Below are 8,279 nucleotides of genomic sequence, written 5' to 3'. Positions count from 1 at the left end.
AACCAGAGCGGCCTTCCTCCTCCTCGGGTGCAATCTGGGAACCAGAGCGGCCTTCCTCCTCCTCGGGTGCAATCTGGGAACCAGAGCCGCCTTCCTCCTCCTCGGGTGCAGTCTGGGAACCAGAGCCGCCTTCCTCCTCCTCGGGTGCAGGCTGGGAACCAGAGCGGCCTTTCTCCTCCTCAGAAACACAGAAGCAGCCACTTTGCGCTCTGGGAGACTTAGCTGCACATTAACATAACGAGGACAATATTTCTAAAATGTCACAGGAAAGACATTTGGTCTTTGCCTCCAGTTCCTGGCATAGAGCTCCTAAAACCCTTTGAATTTCCTGAGTGATAGGAACATCGTTTGTTCTAATCAGGTGATTCTTGTTAGGCCCCTAGACAGCTGCAGGGTGGGGGCAGGTGCCAGAAAGGCCAAGTCTTGATTAGACACTTGCATCTTTCAGCCTCTGGGGAGGGGAGAGGAGCTAGAGATTGAGTTAATCACCAAGGGCCAGTGAGTCCATCAAGCATGACTATGTAAGGAAGCCTCTGTGAAACCCCTAAGTCATGGTGTGCAAACATCTGGGGCGTGAATGTGTTGACTGCTGGGAGGGTGGTGCACCCCAATTCTGGAAGGCAGGAGGCCCTGACAGATGTGTCTCAGTGCACCTCGTCATCTGGCTGGTCATGTGTATTCTTTATGATAAACTGTAATAGTAAGTGTAGCACTTTCCTGAGTTCTATGAGTTATTTCAGCCTCAAGGGAAGGGGATTATGGGAACCCCCAAAACTCTGTAGCCAAGTTGGACCCACAATGTAATTGGCATCTGAAGTGAGGTCAGTCTCAGGAAACTGAACCCTTAAACCTGTGGAAATCGATGCTGTACTCACTTTGGGTAGTGTTAGAATTGAACTGACTTTTCAGACACCTCGTTGGTATCAGAGTGTTGAATAACTGGTTGGTATTGGCAAAGACACCACATATTTGCTAGCAGGAGAGAAAAACAAATAACTTGCAAATAACACTCAACAGTTCACACAGGTGTGAACGCAAGGTTTGTCCAGGAGCTATTCTAATTGGGTAGCGTGTCAGGTGAACCGTTGCTTGGCGGTCTCCTCTGCTTATCCCATTAGGCTTTTGCAAGGAATCAACTGAATTATGCCCAGGAAACCTCTCACAGTGCTGGGCACAGAAAGAATGGTAACCACTATTCCAAGAAGGCATCCAAGTGGATGATTCTTGACACTGTATCAAATGTCTCAACTTTGAGAAACATAATTCTCAATTAATAAATTGCTAATTTTCATAAGGACCCTTTGTCAATTGAGAAAAAACATCCTTAACAGAAAAATGAACTTCTAGTGTTAAGCTAATGTTTAAGTGAAAACATTTTAGGCACTGTTTTAGGCCCTTGGTGATTAACTCAATTTAGCAATTTTGGATTCATGGCAATGAATCTCATCACTGAATGAGTTGGTCATTAGGTACACTTGCTCTGGGTGAGAGGTCATCAGGCACATGAGTTTTTCCTTAGTAAACCCTACCAGGAGAGCTGCCCCGGCCTGAGTAGTGGCCTCCCTGTAGGAGCTGGAGGTGAGGGAGGCAGGAGACATCCAGGGTCCATGATATTAGGCGGCGTGCCTTCTCAGGCTCTCATACGAGCAGGAAGGAACGGCACCTGGGACTGAGCACCACCTTAAATTCTATGTCCTACCTACCTACCCTAGTCCCTGTCCTGGCTCCAGAGATAAGCTGGAAAGACCAGTGGGAGCTGCGACAAAGCGTAAGAAAGTGAATGCACCTTTCCTTTCCATTCATCTAAAAATAAGAACTGGAAGCCAGGCATGGTAGTTTACACCTGTAATTCTAGCCCTCTAGGAGGCCAAGGCTGGTGGATATCCTGAGCTCAGGAGTTTGAGACCAATCTGAGCAAGAGTAAGACCCTGTCTCTACTAAAAATAGAAAAAAACTAGCCGGGCATTGTGGCAGGTGCCTATAATCCCAGCTCCTCGGGAGGCTGAGGTAAGAGGATAACTTGAGCCCAGGAGTTTGAAGTTCCTGTGAGCTATGACACCCCGGCACTCTACCAAGGGTGACAAAGTGAGATTCTATCTCAAAAACAAAAAAGAAGTTGAATTTATTCAGTACGGTATGGCACATCATTCCAAATTTCCCCTCCCGCGATGCATATGTTGGGGTTCTAATCCCAGTCCCTAGGGTTATGATTGTATTTGGAGATAGGACATCCCAGAGGCAATCAAATGGCAGTGAGGTCCTGTGGCCCCTAATCCTACATGACGGTGTCCTCACAGGAAGGGGAGATCAGAGATAGACCTGCACAGAGGGACGATGCCCAGAAGAGGCGGGAGAGGACCACCAACTACCAGCTGCACAGACACTGGAGACAGGTTCCCCTGAGAGCTCTCAGATAGAAGTTCTGCCAACGCCTTGGTCTCAGACTTCCAGGCTCTGGAAGTGTGAGACAATCAATCTCTATTGTCGTAAGCCACCCAGCTCGTGGCACTTTGTTACGGCAGTGTGAGGAGATTGCTGCACCTCTGTGCAGGGACGTGCTGGAATGTTCTAATTGCGGCAGCTTGGTGGCCCTGCTGGGGGCCGAGGGGCAGTGGGTGATGGCCTCACAAACCACATCCATTGTACCTGAAACCTGTTCAAAGCATGTCCCGGACACCTCGCATGGTTACCCCATCTACTAATCACTCCTGGCTTAATTTTGTCAAAGGAGGAATTCTTCCATTCTGCGGCTTGAATGTCACATGGGCCCCCCCATAACCAGTACCCTCACGATGCTTCTCGGGAGCCTAACAGTCCTGGCACTATGGGCAAGCCCTGGAGACAGCATGCTGACCCTCTGCAACGGTACTCTTTTGGGGGGAGGAAGGCTGTTTCCTACATACAGAGACTCATTCTCTGTGTGTGCCGCTTGAAATGAGGTTTCCATTGCCTTCAGGTAAAACGAGAGTAAGACGATTGTGAACCAAATTCAGAAGTATGACAGAAGATAAAATGTTGTGTTAGGACAGGTCTGTAGCTGACCTCTGGTTCTTCTGGAAGAGGCAGAACAGAAGAGAAGAGGGTGAGGAAAGGGACTGAAGACCACGGTGCTAATGAAGCGGGACGTCCGACGCTCCCAGATGGGGCAGGGGAGGGGTCGGTACAATCACAGAATTCCGCCAGGGACAGCAAGAGGTCCGGAAAGGTCTTTTGAGGCTTCAGAATACAAATATCAAATATTAAAGATACAAAATATTTCCATATTTAATTTTTTTTAAAGCCTGGACTTAGGAGGGGTAGGATTTTCGGGGATTTGGGGGTGTTTGTTTTACCTTGACGTGGCTGTGGTTCTACCATCTTTTTTCTCTGTGAGTCATCAGTCTTGCTTTTGGTCAGCACAGCCTTCCTCGAGTCTCCAAAGATCCTGCAGCCACCTAAATAAAAATGTAAGAATGTTAAAACTTCTTTTCCAAATATTAATACTTAGGATCAACTGTACATGCAGTGACAAAGCCTATTTCTTAAACATCATTTAAAAAATATCCTAAAAGGGGAAAGAACTTAAAATCCTTCCCTTTCAAAAAAAAAGAGGAAGCAACATTCCGCTCCTCTGAGGGAAGCTGGGCATTAGGAAGCAGAAATTAGCAATGAAATAAAGGCCAAGCCTGAGCTGGCGAGCTGAAACCCACACACACTTTCACAAAGAAAATATTTTGAAAATGTTGTCTTTCCCTCACAGCCCCCAGCTTTAGTAATAATGGTTTCCCCAGATCATTCTTTTAGCACTTTTCTCTACTTAAAACAGAATAGCAGGATTTTTAAAATTACCTAGGAACTACACCCAAACAATTGTTTTAGTCCAATAAAAGAAACCACCCTTTTAATTTATAAACACTAGGAGGATGAGTACTTTTAAAAGAATAGAACACTACCAAACTAAAAAGAGGGAAAAAATGCCCTCTTAGAATATGCTAACTGGCACAGTCTCTCTCCCTCTCTCTCCCTTTCTCTCTCTCTGAGAAAATACAGGGATTTCTGTACCTGTGCAACTTTCCAAGTAAAATATTCAATCCCAAAATATTATATTTAATAGAATCCTGACAACGTGACAAATTGCAAATGGCATCTGTTTCCGTTGAAAATATTTTCAAATTAGAAAATGTCTTAAGTATTGCATCAAAATCAATATTTGGAATGTGAAAATTATTTATAAACGGTTCCACAGGCCAGCTGACACTCCCAACCCACTCGGGAGGCCCTGCCAACTCCACCTGAGTCTTTGGGACATGTGCACAGAGACAGACACATTTAACCCAAATCGCCCAAACATTACGGCAAAGCATTGCTATGATTATATAGAAAATACATCATTTTTGTGGAGAAAAGAATCAGAATACAAGCCACATACATAATATGGCCCCAATATGGGGTAAAAAAATGGATAAAAGAGAGATGTAAACAGGAAGGAGGACCACTTGAAGGAAACCAGCAACACGCATCGTCCTTGGGTTTCCACGTGAAATATGAGGGGTTCTTGTTTTCTCACTATTAAAATCCTTTCTTTAAATGTATTTTTTAACTGACAAAAGTCATATATATTTCTCATGTACAACATGGTGTTCTGAAATATGCATACATTGTGGATAGGCTAAGCTGAGCTGATTAACACATACAGAGCATCTCACAACATCTTTCCGTGGCAGAAGTGCTCAGATCTCCTATCTTAGCAATTGCCAGGAATACAATACATGGCTATTAGCTATAGTCACCATGCTGTTCAACAGGTCTCCTGAGCGTATTCCTGATTTCTGAGATTTTTCTCTTTTCACCACCTCACCAATAATCCCCACCACAGTCAACATCGCTAATTTTCGGGAAATGCCAATTAAACCACAATGTCAAATCACAGAATGGCCATCATCAAAAAGACAAAAGTTGTGTGGGTAAGGGTGCAGAGAAAAGGAGACCCTTGCATACTGTTGGCGGGAAGGTAAATTAGTACAGTCACGATGGAAAAGAGTATGGAGAATCCTCCAAAAATTAAAAATAGGACTAAATGTGAACCAGCGATCCTATTCCTGGGTCTCATGTAGCCAAGAAAATGAACTCAGTGTGTTGAAGAGACACCTGACTCTCACGTACCTCCCGGCTCTGCTCCCAACAGGCAAGACAGGCAGCTCCATCAAAGGCGGAATGAATACAGACGTGTGGTCTATATGCAACAGACGTGTGGTCTATATGCAACAGACGTGTGGTCTATATACAACGTGATGGTGTTCAGAGTCACGGGGGCGGAGGGGGACGTGCTGTCACCTGTGACAACCCGGATGCAGCTGAAGCCCTTGTGCAAAGCAGACAGACAAAGACAAATGCCACACGAGCACACTCCCCTGTGGAGCCTGACAAAGTAGAACCTTCATTTTCTTTAGTTTTGTGTATTTTCCAAATTTTCAAATACAAAGAATATTCATCGTATAATCCTAAAGATATCTGCAAAGTGTTTTCTCCACCATAATGTGTTACTTTCACCACCCAGCTGCAGAGAGGAGAGGTGGACACCTGTGTTCAGGGGCTCCATATTTAACAGGAGGGAGGAAGAAGATGGGGAATTAGATCATGTTCCATGAGGCTGCACAGATCCAGAGTTAAAAAGGTGTTTCCAAATTTCTTTTTCTCTAATTCCAAAAGCCAATATCGATTATTACTTAGTTAACTGTTTTCCATGGACAAGTGATTAAAACAGCATTTAATGTCCAATTGCTGCAGAGGGAATATGAATTTTAAAAGCATGAGCTAAGATTTTCTATACTCTGCTAGCCTAAAATATGCTTTTGAGCCAAAACCTCTAATAGGCTGAAAGAAAAATTTGATTTATGTTTGAGACATTGTTGGACCTGATTTAAAGCCCAGAGTAAAGCCCAGAGAGGATTCTGTTGAATGTGTGCAATGGGCATTTCTGAATTAGCATTATTAATATTTCATTTATCCTGAGGGCATTTATCTGACAACGTAAATTACTCATAACACAGCTGAGACGCCACAAAGATTCCAAAAAGATGTCACAAAGTCCAGGGAGAGAAGCTTTGCCAGAGAAAGGCACGCTACCAGCCATGTGAGGCCATAATAAAATCAAAAAGTCAGAAAATTCTGCAAACCAGACTTAAGAATTCAGAAAATACAAGCATGTGAGAACTTTGGGGCAAAGGCAAACTGCTCTTCCCAGCTCAACAGCCCCTGGTCCAGTCATCACAGAAAGCAGAGGTCAGGTGTGACCTGAGCAGGGACCCTGAGTCCTGCCACTGGCCAGTGGGACAAAGTGTGTCAACCTGGGATGTGGGTTCCATATTCATGTTTGAGAAATAGAAAAACATACATGATCATCCAGAATTCCCCCGGAAAACAATCAAAGCCCAGCAGGCCTAGTCCCTGATGGGGAGGCTTCATTTGCCAAAGAAGCTGGGGAGTGGCAGAGAGGACCCTGCACTTGAAGCCCTAAGTTTGTGCTGAAGTACCAGCAGCCAGCAAAACTCCCTTGGCCTCAGTTTGCTCCTCTGAGCACTGTGGGTGAGATGGCCTGGTTTGCAGAGAGGTGGTACAAACCCAACAAGATGGCATTTTTGATGGTGCCGAGCGGACGGATGCACAGATACAAGCCATTGTTAAATCCAGGGTGGGTGACCTTGTTCCCCAAAAATGCCGGATGAGAGAGCGACTCTCTGCACAGATCTTCCCGGCCACCATGCATCAGCAACCATGAAAATTTCATGAGCAAAAGTTGGCTACTGGGAAGAAGGCAAACTAGGTGCCCAGAGAAGCCAGCCCCACCACCAGGAAGGAGCCTGGATCTCAGCGGAGCAACAGGGGTCCAGCAAGAAGGTTCCGCTCCCACCAGTAGTGGCCAGCCCCACAGGCCACACTGTCATGGTGAACACAGTCGTGAGCAGGCAGGTGTTTTCACTCAGAGCCCTCACACTGTGGCCAGGGCAGCAGACACACTGGCCGCCCCTCCTCCCTTGTAGGAGGAACTGCGATTGCATCTGGGTGTGCAGCCCACCCCCACACAGCCCTAGGAAGGTGACCCTGCCCCAACTCCAGTGCAAAGCCTACCACCAGACACCCTTCCCTCTGGCCACCTATTGGTTTGGGAAGGGCCCATGTTCTAATTCTGGCCAATACAATGCTGAGGACTTCTAGGAAAAGTCTTGGCTGATGAAGAGAGATCATATGACATCAGTCCAGTCTGTGTGACACTTGGAACTGTGGCTACTGTCTCAGGACCCTGAGAGGAGGCCACCTGAGGACAAAACTGACACGCTGTGGCCATCTGGAGGAAAATGATAAAAATCTCCTGGGTTTCTACTTAAGATGGAGAAGAGTTGAATGAACCAACTCCGCAGGCAGCTCTCACTGGGACGTCTTGTCATCTCAAATACAGTTTCCTTATTAACTAAACAGTTCTGAATTGGTGCTGGTGTCATCGTTACTGGCAGCAAAAGCATCCCACACACTACAGTGTCTGTGTTCCAAAGAGTCTTTTACCATCTGCACCCCTGAACCCACACTCAGACAGACATGCTGAATATGTTCTTCAGTCTTAATTCTAAAATAAAAGGATCTGCTGAACATTGGCTCAGTTCCCCAATCTCCCTACCTACAGCACTATATCTAAGACTTAGGAGAGAAACAGTGTGTCTAAGATTTAGGAGATAAACAACTGTTGCCGTGGTCAGTGACTTGTCACTCTGTCCATATGCTGAACGTCTAGGCATTGGAGGTGACACAAACCCCCCTCAATAAACCAAGGGTATGGTGTGGGCTTATGCTTTTGGCTAAATTACTGACTGGGGGCAGAATGTGGCAAGGGCCAGAGGAAAGGGACAAAAAAGGCCACAGTCTGCCTAGTGCCACAGAATGGCAGGGCCTCTGAAGGACGGGAGTGGGATGGGAACAGGGAAGAAAGCACAAAAGGAAGAGGAAATAAATGAACAAAGGTCAGGAGACAAGGAGCTTGCTCAGGAGAGGCACACTGTGGAGTCTTTCATCTTTCTGCCCAGTCAAGGCACAGGGTATCAGCTCAGAAAGGTGGAATGGTCCGTCTCTAGAATTAAGGGGAGGCTCCACTGGTACCTGTCTCTTTCCATGATCTAAACTCAACCAACCTGTCCTTCAAGTCCATCATCCCTCCAGCACACACTGACTGAGCCTCTCCATGTACTAGGCTCTGCACTAAGCCCTAACTGGGGCTGGGCTTTGCCCACATGCTCAGAATCTCACAGGAC

At 46.1% G+C, this 8,279-nt stretch overlaps 1 protein-coding gene across 1 annotated transcript in view; it reads right to left on the bottom strand.

Moving 5' to 3' along the window:
- The window catches only part of ERG (ERG, ETS transcription factor), a 189,187-nt gene extending 185,764 nt beyond the window's left edge, over window positions 1-3,423 (bottom strand). The window contains exon 1 of the mRNA XM_012811949.2: window positions 3,333-3,423. The gene's annotated coding sequence lies outside the window, so the exon portion shown is untranslated. The remainder of the gene's footprint in view (window positions 1-3,332) is intronic.
- Window positions 3,424-8,279: the final 4,856 nt, after the last annotated feature.

The sequence above is a fragment of the Otolemur garnettii genome, unplaced genomic scaffold (assembly GCF_000181295.1).
Source record: "Otolemur garnettii isolate 467f Iridium unplaced genomic scaffold, OtoGar3 scaffold00180, whole genome shotgun sequence".
NCBI classification, from domain to species: domain Eukaryota; kingdom Metazoa; phylum Chordata; class Mammalia; order Primates; family Galagidae; genus Otolemur; species Otolemur garnettii.
This window is presented reverse-complemented; position numbering and strand designations above follow the sequence as displayed.